Source organism: Balaenoptera musculus, chromosome 14 (genome assembly GCF_009873245.2).
Source record: "Balaenoptera musculus isolate JJ_BM4_2016_0621 chromosome 14, mBalMus1.pri.v3, whole genome shotgun sequence".
NCBI classification, from domain to species: domain Eukaryota; kingdom Metazoa; phylum Chordata; class Mammalia; order Artiodactyla; family Balaenopteridae; genus Balaenoptera; species Balaenoptera musculus.
The window spans coordinates 52,937,900-52,954,031 of record NC_045798.1 but is presented as its reverse complement, the minus strand read 5'-3'; the positions used below and the strand labels follow the sequence as shown (position 1 = coordinate 52,954,031).

General features: G+C 45.6%; 1 pseudogene; it reads right to left on the bottom strand.

Moving 5' to 3' along the window:
• The window catches only part of LOC118906724, a 74,480-nt pseudogene extending 58,824 nt beyond the window's left edge, over window positions 1-15,656 (bottom strand).
• Window positions 15,657-16,132: the final 476 nt, after the last annotated feature.

The following is a 16,132-nucleotide window of genomic DNA, read 5'->3' as shown; positions in this document are numbered from 1 at the left end:
ACACAGCAGTTGTCGACATGATTAGGTTCTTTGAGGGCCACTGGACTGAGGGTCTGTCTCAGTTTCCCACTGGCTGTTAACCAGAGGTTACCCTCAGGTCGTTGCCATGTGGGTCTCTCCACCACGACACCTTGCTTCATCATAGTCAGCAAGCCGAGAAGGCAAGAGAGAGAGGAGCAGCAAGATGAAAGTCAGTCTGTTATAACTTAATCTCACACGTGGCCTCCCATCACTTTCACAACGTTCTATTTGTTAGAAGCAATTCACTAGGTCCGGCCCACACCAAAGGTGTGAACTCCACCAGGCAGAGGTCACTGAGACCCACTTAGAAGCAGGTGACCACACAGGGCACTGAAGGTACCTCAGTCCTTCAAGATCATGCAGTGGATTGGAGGTCAGGGTCGATGATTGGAGCTTTGAGCTCTCCAATCTCCTCCTCCCCATCCAGAATAGTGCTATGCGGCAGGCCTGTGGGAGTGGGGCAAGTGGATGTGGAGGGACAGGAGCAGAAGAGTGAGGAAAGGGGAGCACCAATCCATTTGCTTAAATTTACACTGGAGCAGAATTTACATTTTTCACTTTATCAACGAGTTAGGCAGAAATGAAAGGTGACTGCAGGTATGGATTTATTACCACTAATGCAAAAGCTGTTCCTAATAATATTTTAAAGCATTTCCATAGAATACATCTGTTCAGTTCAAATTTATAATTGGGGTCTGAAAAAAAGCACAGTGGCGATCAGGGAGTGCCAAAGAGCTGAGTTTTCCCAGCCTTTTGTGTGCAGGTTTTTCTGGTAGGGAAAGGAGTTGTTTGGGCTGCTTTTGGTCCAGAAATCATCTCTGGTGAATTCAGCCATTGAAAAGTCCCCCACTCTGCCCCTCACTCTATGATGCTGCTCAGCTGTCACCATCCCCTATGCAAGAAAAGAAAGAGCTTGGGAAACAGTGCTGGGCTGGGGGAATGGACTCTCAAATCTGAAAGCTGTGTGAGTGATTAATTTCGATGATCCTGGACCCAAAGACCTTCCCCTCCTCCATCCATAACTCCACTGCCTGAGCCTCCCGCACTGTGTCCTCAGGTTTTTCCTCCTGTGGGCTTAACTCCTCTCCATTCGCAAACCAGGTGTGTGAGTGTGTGTGTGTGTGTGTGTGTGTGTGAGAGAGAGAGAGAGGGAGAGGGAGATGGAGGTGGGGGAGCTGAAAATAGCAACATGTTTTTTCTGGGCTTTTTAGAAATAAATGAAGCATGATGAGAACAAAGAGAGGTAAGTGTGGATAACTGAGTTTGAAAGGTGGGGAGAGGCAAGTGGTGAAAGGAAGGAGAAGAGAATTCCACATCTGGTACTTTTCTTCCTCACTCTTCAAATTAGGTCTTCCCATTTGAGGAACAAGAAAACTGAGGCCAAAGAGATAAAGTAGCTTGTGCAAGGTGACATAGTGGTGGATCGAAAACAGGGTCTCAGAGCTGCCTGATGTGCCTTGGATGTAACGGCAGCCTGACCACGTCTGGGGGAGCAGCTGGCCTTCCGTCGATAAGGGGTTGCCAGAATGATCCTTCTCCCTCCATCTTAGAAATTATATATATATATACTTCTTGTTTCTGATTGTTCAGACCATTTTAGATGACAGGTGAGCATTCTGGGAGACCATTTCCAGGAGCAGAACACTGGAGCACATCATCACAAAGTCCCCGCGAGTGAGTGGAGCTGGCAGCAGGACCCTTTGTGGTGCTCCAGGCATATCAGCCCCTCAGCCACACCACTGTGCTGTGAACAGAGGCTCCTCAGACCAGAAGGGTGAGTTGAGAGTGAAGCCTAATAGGGACAGAGGGTCTTTGAAGCCCCAGAAGAGGCTTCTGGTTGCTGAGCAATGGAGTTTCCTGGAAAGCTGGCACCTGCCTACCAATGGGGCCTCCCGAGAAGTTTAGGCAAGTCTGTCCATCTAGGGACCCCAGGTGACGAGGCTAGCTTTACCTGAAAGTGGAAGCAGTCTTTACGGCTGATCTTCAATATCTCAAGAAAGGAAGAATTTCAAGGAGGAGAAGTCAACTGTGGACAGTTATGATAGACGAGATAATGCCAACCCCCTCCAAAGCATGTCCTAATATGTCCCCTTACATGGTAAGGTGGGGCGATTAAGCAATTGTTGATGAAATAATGTTGCTAATCAGCTGACTTTATATAGGGAGATGAGCCTGGATTATTCAGGTGGGACCAATGTCATCACAAGGGTCCTTAAAAGAAGGAAGAGGGAGACAGAGTGTCAGCATCAGAGTGACAGGATGTGGGGACTCAACTGGCCATTGTTGGCTTTGAAGATGAAAGGGGGCCATGAGCCAAGGAATGTGGGTGGCCTCTGGAAGCTGGAAAAGGCAAACAAGAATGATTCACCTCAACACACTCCAGAAGGAATGCAGCCCTCCCAACACCCTGATTTCAGCCCAGTGAGACCTGTGTCAGATTTCTGACCTCCAGAATTGTAAAACAATGCATTTGTGTTTTAAGCCACTAAGTTTGTGGTTACTTGTGGCAGAAGCCATAGGAAGCTGGTAGGAAACAGTGTAAGGTTGTCTAAGTCCAGAGAGAAACTCTGTGGGGTCCAGAGAAGCCGCGGAATTCCTCCCCTGATGTGGGGCTGGGAGGAGTGGGGCAGCACCCAGCCCGGGCAGGGCGCCGCCGGTGGAGTTAGAGGGGAGTCTGAGCAGGCTGGTCTCACTCCTAAGCCATCAAGGGCTGTCAGTGAGACCCCAGACACAGCTCAAGAGGCTCTCAGCCTTCTCCGTGGGAAGCTTTGGAGTCATCGTTTAAAAGAATTCAGGAACCACTAGCCAGTAACAACCACCAAGAGGACCCGGCATCTCTGACGTCTTCACCATCTCTCCTGTTTTATTTTCCCTGTAATGATTGACAGTTGAACACTTTACGGAAAGGGCTCTGTGATTTACTTCATGCAAAACAATGCTAAAGAACAAAACAAAACAGCTCCAATTCCCCAGTCAACCAGCAGGGTTGCCAGAAACCTGGGCTAGAGAAACAAGTGTTGGCAGCAAGGGAGAAGCAGAATCCTGGTGGAGCCTGAGACAGGGAGAAAGAAAGGGCTTTCAGAGGCTGTGAGAAGGTTGTCCACACAGGCACGGAGCCAGGACCACAGGAAGCATGTGGCTACGTCCCCAGGAGGGACCACTCTGTGCTCAGCTCAGTTCTGGCATGAAGTTGGCACTCAGCAAACGTGAGCTGCTCTTATTATTATCATTATTACTTAATAAGAAGGAATGTCCTTTAGAGGATGATTATCAGATTACCCACACATTTTTTAAAAAGGCTTGACATTCTGTCATACGATTGTTTTATCCGATTCTTCCATAACCACGTTGACATGGTAGGACAGGTGGCATATTCCCCTCCATTTTATAAATTTTTAAATGTCAAAGTGAAACACGTACTTGTTTTGCATGGACTTCAGAGGTAAGGACCTCAATGGGCATCATTGCCAAGAGGCTACAGGGCAGGGAAGGAGAGTCAGCAGGGGCACGAAGGCACTGGTCTCAGAGCACCTGGGAGACACCCTGTGTGACCTCCAGGACTAGCTGAGGAGACAGAGAGCCCAGAAGCTTGGACTCACTGCCTTCAGACCTCACAGCTGGCCACTGATTGGACCCAGGCTCCCAGCTCTCCACTCAGGCCCCGCACCACCCTGCTCTGAGCTTCCAACCTGCCCTGTCTTGAGCCAGTTAGGAATGGGGCCATACATAGAGGAATACCACTCACCTGGCAGGGCTCCCACCCTTCCGAGGCTCAGAGCCACACCCTGGCAAGGCTTCCAGCCATTTCTGCCTTCTTCTAGTTACCAAAGGAAAAAATACTGATTGTAAACATCACTTTAAAAGCATGCCATCTGACAGCCGGCTCAGCTGCAGTACATCAGCCTGAATTGTACTCACTTATGGTGAAGCATTTTATATTAATGTTTTCATTGCTTATCACAGACACTGGCTTTAAAGTGCTTAAGCCAGCTGTACTGAGTTATTTATTAAGCTTTTTTTTCCAAGTTGCCTTTTCCTTAAATAAAGTGTTTGTTTTACTTTCATACATTTAAGAATCCCTCTTGTCTCCTGTCAATCACTTCTGATGGCTGATGTGCATGCATCCCCTACTTCCCCATGATATCGGATCCTCTGGAAAGAACGTGAACTGGAGCCAGAAATGCTGATGGAAGGACAAGTTTCCAGTGAGATGGAGAGTTTAGTCTCTACAGGGCCATTTAGTATTCCTTCCTCCATTTCCTTCTTTTTTCCCACAAGCTGGATTCTACCTTCACTGTAACACTGAAGATCTTCAATGGTTGCCTAAAGAAAACTGATTGGACGTCTGGACTGTTGATCATCTCCCTCTCCTTGGTTCTCTTCCTGACATTCTGGCCACTCCTCTATTCCCTTCATTAACTTCACCCTATTCCTCTTCCCTAAATGCAGGTGGTCCAAGGGTCAGACTTCAGGCCTGTCTCCTTCAGAACTAGCAGCCACATAAAGTCAAGTCTAAAGGCACAATGATGAGATACCCCACTTCCTTCACCTTCTGGGGTCTCAGAAGACTGACAATAAGACAGAAAGCTAGAGGGTTTGTTGCTAGAGGGTCTGCATTTGTGAGTTGACTAACAAAATTTCCAGGACCCAATCACCCCACACTGAAGCTCATCAGTCAACAAGGCCTACCCATAACCACAGAATTTCAGTCAGCAACATGGTTCCTCACTCTGAAATATGAAGAGATAGCCAAGGATCAGCAGACATTTAAGAAGAACTCCAACAAAAACCAAAACAAAACAAAAATTGGAAATAAGGGACTCAGGAAACAAAGGTGAAGAAGGAAACAAAAGAATTCCTTTAAAAAAAAAAACTATAGTTAATATCTTCAGAAAAAATAAGTAGCCATGCAACAAGAACAGAAAGCTACTGTAAAAGAGCAGTCAGAAAATAAAAGTGTATGGATTTTAAATATGGAATAACTATAATGGAAAATTAAATAGACTTCTAAAAGATAAAGCTACGAAATCTCTTAGGAAGTAGACAAAGGACAATGAGATGGAGTGAAGAAAAGAAATAATAAGAAAATTAAAGGAGATCCAATAGCCTTTAATAAACATTTCAATAAGACAGCCCAGAGGGAGCCAGGAAGGTGATTACAAAAAATAAATCCCAAGAAGATTTCCAGAACTAAAGGGTATGAAATTTCAGATATAAACGTTCCATCAAGAGGTCAAACATATGAATGAAAAAAAATGCACACCTACATATCTCATTGTGAAATTTCAAAACATCTGGGATAAAGAGTAGGAATAAAAACTTTCACAGAAGGACGAAAAAGAGATCACACACACACGGCTAGAAATCAGGAAAACATCAGACTCCTCAAAAGCAACACTAGAACCTAAAATACAACAGAACAATGTATTTCCATCCTAGAATTCCATATCCAGCCAACTGGTAAGTCAAATGTGAAGAGATAATAAAGACATGTTGAGATATGCAAGAGCTCTAAAATTTTACCCCTTGCGTGTTTTCATGAAAACTTCTGGAAGAGGATCTTCACCAAATCAAGGACTGAAACAAAGAGAACATGAGATCCAGGAAAGAGGAGGTCATTAGAGGAGACAGTGCAGCGGAACCTGGGGCAGGAGCGGTGCAGCAGGCTTAGAAGGGGTCAGTCCAAATCGAATAGAGCGAGGGGCTGGGGACCCCAGATGGATGGTCTCAAGAAAAAAAACAACACCATTCAGTCACCCAATGGGTTTGACAGTGTCTAAGGGATTTTTGGTAGCACTAGCAGGAAGTCTGGGAAAGAATCAATGGTAGGTACATAGAAAACTAGACAAATTATTAAATCTGACCATTTTTAGCTCTTAGAAAAACAAAAAGTTGTTTAAGAAAGGAAGTAATCATACTTGTATTCTTTTGTGACTATTTTCATAAATATACATAGGAAAATATTAAAAATTCACTTAGAAAATTGCAATATAACTAGGCTGGGAGGTTGGAAAAAAGAGAAGGGGTGGTGTGTAGGCTGAAAGAGAGAAAACCTGAACTTCTGTAGATGGAAGTTAAAAAAATCATGTCCTGAAGATATAGCATTATAATAACATTATTCAGAAATATGAAGGTAAATAGCAGCACTAAGAGCTCCGAAAGTTGAAAATGGTGTTTCTCGGGAGTAAGACTCAGGAGTAAGGAATAGGAGGCTAATGAACAGCTAGGGTTTTTTCGTAAGTTTTGTCATAAATTTGAATTCTGTAATCATGTACATGTATTAGTTTGCTAGAAAGTAAAAAATTAATTCATGTGTATAAACTTAACGATATATGCAAAGCTGCGTATTCTAGAAAAGGCAAGAGTCTGCTATGAGCAGATGTACAATGGGGAGCAAAAGCAGATGCAGACCCTGCCCTCTTGGAACCTCTTTTTAAATGACATGCTGCCTCTTAACTCTAGACCCTGCACAGAGAGCTCCCTGTCCACTTGTCTGTCTGGAAAATGCTGACTGGATCATAGAGGCTCTTTTCACACCTTCCCTGACTCCGCAAAGCAGCCAGGCCTCTCCTGGGTCCTACTGCCCTTTGTGTAAACCTCCATTGCAGCCACTGTCTCATTGTACCTAGTGTGTGTTTGCAGGCCTATCTCTCAACTAGTCTTGCAAGGACCTCATTTTACTCTGAGTGTGTCCCTAGTGCCTAACAGTGTCTGACTCTATATCAAAGTCCTGTAAGTGCATGTCAAAGAAAGGCATGCATGGATGGATGAGTGGAGGGATGGATGCATGCATAGAGAACCAGGCTGTGTTTCCTAGCTGTCATCTAAAAGAAGGAGCAATACCGGCTGTTTAAATAAACAAGGAGGATGGGGAGAACAGGAAATACGTAGGATACTGACTGTGCCACCCTCCCCGGGCTAGGCATGCGGGCTGCACAGAGTAAGCCATTAGAACCTCAGTAATAGCTAAAGAACTGTATTTTTGCTTCTGCAATACTTGGGACCCAATGTGCACACAGAAGAGGGTAGAAGAAGGGAAGTGATACAGAAAGGGGAGGAAGAGACCCTAAACACTTTCTGGTAGTGGCACCTGTTTTGGCTTATGTCTTCGAGCAGGAAGCTCATATACCTCTCGGCGCTACTGAATGTTGCTCTCAGCTCACAGTGATCATGAAGGCAGAGGCCAGGACGCCTCCAATAATGACCCTCCATGGCCAGTACCAGGGTTTATGAAGGGGTAGAGCTCCTCTCAGGCCCAGCCTGCGGGTGCCATCAGCACTGCTTATACTCATTCTTTCCACAAAGATCCCCAAGCAAGTGGACCAAATGCAGGGATCATGTGCAAGCCCCCTCATACCCCTGCCCCATCCAGCAGAGCTGTTTCCTAAATTGGGAACCTCAATTTCACAATCTGAGTCTAAAGGGCAAGGGACATTTGTCCAAGACTCCAAGAAAACTTCTAAAGCCCTACTGATGCCACTATGTCCCCACCAAAAGAATCTTTAATAATTAAAAATTAAATGAATTTCTCATACATTCATCCAACCCTGGATGGTAGCTGGTCAGCTTTGTGGCATGATTTAAGGGCTCTGAGAAGACCACACTGCCCCAAAATATCTCCCCACTGGCCTGAAATTCTTCATTGCACTTCATAACCATGCCTGAAATTCCACCAATTAGAAACTCATTTACAAGCCCCTCTTGTAAAATGTGCAAGAGTGATTAGCTTTATTTGATGCCACTCCAGAATCTAAAATTAGGACCAATGGTTGGGCTTAATAAAGAAAAATTGATGGGCTTTAGTTTGACTGAAAAAGACTCTTCTGTCAGTTCTTGCTCTTCAGAATGGGAATGGCAACTCCCCTGAATGACAGATAGATAAGCGATCACTTAAGACAAAATCTCTTTCTGGACAGCTCTAAAGGGGCAGAAAGTTCTTCCTCCCAGTGGATTAAAATTTGCTTCCCGACACTCTCAGCAGTTTGCCCTAGTTCTGCTCTCAACAACACAAAGGGAGTCTAATCACCATCTCCTTGTCAGATATTCTAAGCCAGGCCTCCTCACCCTAGGAGCTCCCCACGGTCCTTCCTCCATGTCTAACAGCTGGGCAATCTGTGTGCATTGATTTGGCTAAATAAGGCATGACTCCAGGATTCCTTGCCTGCCCACCAGAGACTGGCCTCTAGTTGGGTAGAAGTTGTAGTGTCTGTGCCATGCAATAAGTCTTCTATTCTCTGCTTCCCACTGACAACCTGCTCTGGCCGTGTGGGGCTGGAAGCATCACATGGATGTTACAGTCAGACAAGGCCGTGTGCAGGGAAGTCAAATCAAAGAGGAGGGCTCAAGAGGGTACTGACACCTGGGCTGACTGGGTTTGGCAAGACATGTACAGGGTGCAGGAGACCCTGAGGATGTGGTCTGATGCCAGGCCAGAGGTTGTTTGCTCTGTATTTCTCCATGAAAGATCTACTCTTGAAGGCTCAAAGTCTGGCCTTCTAAGCCCTCACTAATTGGAGTCTTCGAACAAGTTCCCTAGACCTTCTGAGCCTCTATTTCTTCATCTATTCAATGAGGACTTTTCTATCTAGCTTCTGCATAGAATCCCATGAGAATCCCATGAAATGAAGGACTTGAGGATACTTTGAAAGCTGTAGAGAAAAGTGCTACACAATGACCCAGGGTGGAGATCATGGTTGACTTCTGTCTGACTGGGGACAGCCCAGGTCCTCAGCTGGGAATTAAGGCCAGAAGGAGAGCCAACACTCTGCCGTGAAGCATGTTTCTAATTCAGGCAGGAACTGAGTGTTCCAGAAGCCTAATGATAGATTCATGGCCTCTTGTACCTTTTTCCAAAAAAAGCCAATACCTGATGAAACTGTGTGGTTGCATCTTCTGACATGTTGCATGCAGTTTGGAGGCTGGGGTTCGTCCCTCGGCATTGTCCGTTGCATGGAGGTGCCTCACTGGCCACACAGGTCTACGGGCCACACAGCCAGGCGTGAGTGAAGACATCTGTCTGGGTTCCTCACCGCCAGTGCTAGAGCAGATCTTTGCTTTTCCAGATATAGAGGATATGAAAGCCAGGGGTGGAGGGAATGTGGAGTTCCTCCAAAGGGAGGGTGGAATCAGAGACTGAAAAGGAAACATGACTGAGTCTGTGATGGACTTTCCAAGGCAGCCCTAACTGAAATGTTTTTCTTGACCTAATTCTGGACACAAATCAAGACAGACCAGCCAGGAAGCCTGCGTCCCTGCTCTTCCCCTAAATGTGGGTGCAACTGGGAGTATCCAGGCCTCACCGTTCTCTCTTGTAACTAAGGGAGCAAGACTGGGTGATCTTTTTTTATAACTTCATTTTGATCCTTACATTCTAATCCCCTCCCACCCCCAAACACGGCTATCTCCTGACATCCTTCAAGACTCAGCCTTAACTTTGCATTCTCAAGAAGGCCTTTCTACTTCCCTTAGGCCAGGCTAAAGCTCTCCAGACACTAGCAAAGCACTTCTAGCCTTCCTTCCCTCTTCTCTCTAAGAGCTCTGTGACCACCTGATCTTTCTATAGCCAATGTGCCTGGCACAGAGTGGGTATGTAATTAATTAAAATTAAAGGAGAGAGAGAGAGTCCTCTCAGTAAAGGTGGAATCACCAGCCCTCTTAGAATGCAAGTGGAGACTAAGAAAGAGTCCACTGCCCTGAGCAAAGGGTTTACTATTGTGATTAACTGCAAATAACCTCAAACACTTAGCAGCCAAGCATCTTCCATCAAGAGTTGGATTTGACCAAGAGAATGTGTGACTTCCAAGCCTAGGCTTCGAAAGGTCTTGTAAGCTTCTTATCTTGCCACCTTTTGAACCCTGATACAACCCTGTGAAGAAGCCCCAGCTGGTCTGCTGGAAGTTGAAAGCCCCCAAGGAGAAGAAACAAGGCACCCCAGCCAACAGCCAGCTAATTCCTGGCCAATAGCCTGCCAACTTCCAGACATGTGAGTGAGAGCATCCCAGCTCATCAAGCCACCAGCCAACCCACCAGATGACCAGAGACACCTGAGAAAATCCAGCAGAGATGAGCTGAACCAACCCAGAACAGACAAACATTGAACTAAATAAAAAGTTGTCATTTTAAACCCCTGCATTTTTGTAATGATTTGTTACAGAGCAAAAATTAACTGATACAACTTTTCCTCTGCTCCTTTTTGTTCAACTTAGCAGATCTAACTCTTGGCTAGTGTCATGGAGGCAAAGGGCATGGACTAAGTTGTATTAGTTGTATCAGGAGTCCAGGAGCCTTTTGAGGCAGACACAGCCCACATCCTAATCCCTGCAGCACAGCTTTATATTAGGGAAACCTGTATATGTGGATCTCTGTGACCATGATCAGTCATAATAGATAACAGCTAATAACACATCTATAGTTCTTACTTCATGCCAGACACTTGTAAGGGCTTTACATCTATTATCTCATTTAATTTTCAAAACAACCCTATGAGATGGTACCATTTTATTTCTGCTTTACAGGTGATAGCACTGAGGTTCAGAGATGCTAAGTAATTCTCCCAAAATCCCACTCTAGGAAATGGTGAGGCTGGAGTTTGGTCTGATGCAAGATGATCTCCAGAGTCCTTGCTCTTACTCAGGATGCTAACCTCTGGCAAGAAATGATGGCTGGGACCCAAAAGGGCATCTCCCAACAGGGAAGGGAGATGCAAACTGGTGACCCAGGATCAGTCCTAGAGCTTATGGGGTTTCATGGGGACAAGGTGATTTTGGCACAGAACGTGTGGAAACTGGAAATGCCTCAGGACCCAGTCCCTCTGGAGAAGCAATTTGGGGAAACAGTGGCTCAGCATGTAAGAGTGAGGATCCAAGTATAGGAAACCCCAGAAATGGCTGCGGGTACAGGGATCTGGACCCACAAGGGCATCAGGAGGGTACCAGGGAAGGGCCCACAGACAACACAGGCCCTGTAGACCAGAATGCAGCAAAGACACCACCCCCCCAAGTAGGTGTGTCATGGTCAGACGGAGCTTTCAATTCTTTCTTTCCCTGCTTTTGGGAGAATGTGCATGGTCAGGGATAAGAAATAAGGAACTGGACTTCCTGATGATAAGAGAAGTTGAGGTCTTAGATGATTGATCAGGAAAATAAAAACGGAAGTGACCGTATTTGCATCCAAAACACGTGACGTGGTCTCAGTGGCTTCATAAGTATTTCTTGCCTAGAAATGCATGGTTTAGAAAGTGCCTTCAAATATTTTATTTGCCTGTTTGCTCCTCATAACCCTGCAAGATGGGTAGGACTGGTGTCATTGTTTCTGCTTTTCAGATGATGGGGCTGTGGCTCAGGGGAAGTGCCTTGCCCAGGGTCATGGAACCCATGGGAGGCAGAGGAGGATGCCAACGCAGGACTTTGCCCTCCGGATCTAGAATTCCCTTCCAGTGGGCCATGGCACCTATCCATAATCATGAAAAGTGTGTAACAAATAAAGAGAAGTCATAAATAAGGACAGGAATCCAAGGGAACGCACATGGGTGACTCATTATCAAAAGAGTGGTCCCAGACCCTAGAGGAGCCCAAAGAAAGTCACCGAATCCCCCACGGAGTCAACAATGGCCTCAAGGAAGAGCTGGGGGCTTGAGCTTGATTTAGTTCATTCAAGCAACTCTTTGTTTCATGAATGGTTATTTGAAAAGCTGCTGACAAATTCCATCCAGTTATTTTTTAGCAACAAGTTGCTTGGGGCTGATCTGCAAAATCGTCTGCTACTTGATGTAATCCATTTTTACCCAGACTGTTTTATGTGCTAAACAAATCAAGGCCATTTTTTTATGTTTGCTTGTTTGTTAGCTGATAAACAGAGGCTGTTTTAGGGCAACAGCCCCAGGTCCCCTACCCTAACACCTGCCCACTTTGGGCCAAGTCCCAGCTGCGGTTATGGCTTTGATGGCGAACACAACTTTCCATGGCTCATTGTTGAACAACTGGAAAAAGACACAAGCGAGAAGAGGACTGGCACCCCAGCATCAGAAGTCAGTGGCATCGAGAAATTGCTGAAATGAGAGGAATTATCATTTCTAGAGTTGTCTTTTGATAACAAATTGCTGAGGCCTAACTACCCACAGATTATTCTATCTGAGTTTATCTTGTTGCCACAGATCGGCATGCTGTAATCAATCACACTGTGTAGCCATAAAACAGCTTGATAGTACACATGTATTCTCCTCAAAATAAAGTTGTAACATTTACACATAATAACTTATCACGCTGCAGGCTTTGCCTGATGTAGGCTCAGTATCATCTGACTTTTTATTGGATCCCACACAAACTTTTGCCTAATACAGTCATTCTACCGAGAAAAGTTAATTGAAGTCTTCTGTACCAAAGAAAATTAAAAAGAAGGAGAAGGAACTGAGGCAACTTGCTCTGGGTCTGAAGAGGGGCCAAGGTGGATAGAGGCTTGAAGGAGAAGGACAAGGTGGGGTTCAAAGCCCAAAGCCAAGCCCATCACCCCACTCACTGGCCGTGCGCTCTTCAGACCTCAGCTGCCTTATCTGTAAAATATTTAGCATCACCAAATGTTAAAATGTAAATTATACAGAGAAAGTCAGGGAGATGGAGGAGGATGCAGAGCTGGGCAGGAACGAGGTATAACGGGCCAGTACGTCATGGGACACAGGTGGCCACAGCCACCAACTCATATAGGGTTGGGTGGAGTCAAAACAGTGTGAAAAGTAGTTTGAGGCTTTCTTTGTTGACTGTCATTCTTACTAAAATCTGTATAAATGTTATTCATTTGTTGACTTATTATCTCTATCTCCCCATGGCACCCCACCCCAACCATCCGTTCCATTAGGCAGAGAATTGCCATCTCACACACTGTGGTGTGTGCAGCATCTGGTGTGTAGTAGGCACTCGATAAACAACTGATGAATGAAGGAAACGTAAATGAGTGAATCAATTAGGCCTGGAGTATACTGCCTCTGACACTTCTGAAGAACTGCCACAGGTGTCCTATTCTGGGCAGTCCCTGGGCTGCCAAAGTCCTGGGCTCGATCTCTCCTTCCACCTCCATCCAAACTCACCTGTGCTGTGCCCACGCTCTCAGCGGTATGACCAACCTAAGAAAGCAAGAGCAAATGGTCATGCTGCTCTTTGTGGACGATTTAAGTGTCCCTCTGCTCTCTACCCTGATCAGAGGGCACGTGGGATGTGGAAACCACTTTGGGGACACACTTTAAGAAACCCCAGAAACTAGGAAGTGCCATATAAATAAGCAATGTGTTTTATGTTGTAGAAGTACTCAATGAATTGGATGAAATGAACAACTATGCTAGTTGTTTTCAGGGCATCAATATCATCCATGAAGTTTTTGCAACTTACCCCTCAGGCTCTACTTTTAGAAGGCCTGATGGAATAGGTTTGTAATGGAGCCTGGAGAGTTATGGTTCCTAAAATTTCACAGATGATTTTGATACACTCTGAAAATTGAGAACAGCAGGGCCAGACAGTGACTTATGGCCTTCCCCACCTTCAATTCTAAGTGCAGTTTTTAAATGTCTTTTGGTAGGGGGAGGGGGGGAGTGGGAAAGAATGAATGTAGTTTTCTAAGAATTCAGAAAGTCTTGAACAAAACGAGTGACTCAAATAGTGCAAGTTTAACATCTGACTCCTCTAGTTTTCACCGTCCACTGAGCATGCCATGATCACTCCCTGCCCCTGTCCTAGGTTTATGGAATTCTTCAACCACCTACACTGTCTTTTGCATCTTCAATGCCCTCTCCAAATCACACCCATTTGTTTGAGGAAATGATGTATATGGTTAATCATGTGAAAATCAGTTGACATTTGGGCAAAAATCTATTTAAACACTGTCTTACTGAGACCTTTAAAATTTGCCTTGGGATGGTCCACTCATATTCACTAATTTATTCACTATGTGAACAAATATATTTAACCCCATTCTATCAGGAACTGTGCTAGGTGCCGGGTATGGAGCAGTGAACAAGCAGATATGGGGACACAATCCTTGCTTCATGCTTAAGCTTCATAGCTTAAGAGATACCTGCTACTTCCAGCTTAGCACTTTGGGAAGTCAATGGTGTACACAGCTCCCAAGAGTTTAAGGAGACAGAGATCTCATGAAGAATCACAGACATTATCCTGATGATTATCCATGCAATCATCCAGGGTTTCATTCTCATACCCTAGTGGGATGTAAGAGGCTGAGATTTCACGTGACTCTCTCTAGGTGGGGCTACTCGGCCCCTGGCAAAGTATAACAAAGGGCAAGTTGAGTTTAACCATAAACTCATGAATAATTGCCTGGGAAATGGGCCTGGTGCCTTGGCTCCTCTGTCCGGGTTGGCTGTACCTTGCTGAAGCAGAGATGTAAACCATCACAAGTGCCTGCGGTTGCCTGGTTACCATGGCTGTGAGGTGGGGAAGGAGGCACAGGAGCAGGCTGGGCACAGAATGAAGCAAATGAGCCTGGTACTAGGGTGTTAGGGGTCAGAGTTCTTCCCTCTTCCAGACCAGTCTGTGTCCTTTGCACAAAGCAGCTGGACATGGTTTGTGGTGGCCTGGGCAAACCATGAGGCAGGAATTAGGGACATTGTCCATGACATTCCACACTTATTCACAGCCACTGGGGCCCTAGGTTTTGCTCTCACCCTTCTCAGCACAGGCCGTTCTGTTTCTCTAGAATGATTTGAGCAGCACCAGGATGGCCCTGGCCCTGGGAAATGGTCCAGGTGGGAGGGATTAATCACCACGCAATGTTTAGCCTTTTCATCTCCTAGTTCCAATTGCCAGCAAGTCCCCCCTTTCCTAGCCCAGACCTCTGCTACCCCTGGGGTACACAGGTCCCCCTACCTACCATACTGCACACACCCTTTCCCTTTAGTTAACCGGAAGCCAGCCTAGAACTTTCAAAAAGAGCTCTTATTAGGAAACCCTAGGAGCACAAAGAAGAGAAATAGATGAGTGTAATAATGCTTCACATTTGTATAGCACTTTGCAGTTTGCAAAGCACTTGCACATTCATTACCTCATTTACCCAGCATGCATTCCTTCCCCTGACTTAAGTAAAGCCTAGCCAGGGACTGGCACAGGCTCCACTGGGAGTTTCCTCCATCCCCACCTGACCACCATTGGTGGCGACAATCTGGCAACACTGGCCGCCTCTGTGGGTCCTGATGGTCCCCCAAAGTCTGATTCCTGGTCTCAGGTCTGAGTGCTACTTTTTCCCAGAGGTCACTTTCTAAAGCATTTTCACCAACTAGTTGTTAATGGTGGGTCTAACTGAAGTTTCTTGTTTCCAGGACAGCACTGGGTTTGGTGTCTCTCAACTTATGTATGGAGAACTATGATACCAAGCATTCATTGAGCACTTACTGAATGTCAGGCACACTGGTTTTTATGTGAATTAACTCATTTCTTCCTCACAAAAATCATCAGGTAGACAGTATTATTGCCACTTTACAGATGAGAGAGGCTTAGTAAATACAAGCCATATTTGACATTCTAGAGGAAATCAGCTGGGTGAAATGCAGGACACTGAGACTGAAGTCCTTTTCTTTACTGAGTCGTTACCTTAGGGATGTACACATTCAAGATGCATTTACCAACTTCCTTCCACATGTCTGGCGGGCCACAGGACCCAACAGAGAATTAGTCGTTGCTCTGCCCTGAAGAGCCCACTGGCTAGCTGGTCTCCATCAGCCTCTCCTACTGCTGATGATATAATGCAATGAGTATTATCCCAGATGCCCAAACCTGGTCCAGGGGCCAGAGAAAACTGCCTTGAGGGCATGACATCCATGAGAAGGGGGAGAGGTTGTCCCCAGCAGAAAGAGCAGCAGAAATAAAAGTTTGGAGGTACTAGAGGGCGTGAAACATTTAGGAAATTCAGTACCACTAGTCAAGTAGGGTGGGTGAGTTGTATACTGAGTTAAGGGGCTCAGGCTTTTTCCTGACATCACAAAAGCACTATCGATGGGTTTTAAGTAGGAGAAGGAGCTGGCTATGCCACCTGCAGCATAGGTGATACAGAGGACTTTTACCCTCAAGTTATTTTTTAAATTAAATTCTTGCTTATCATCTTATTGTCCTATAGT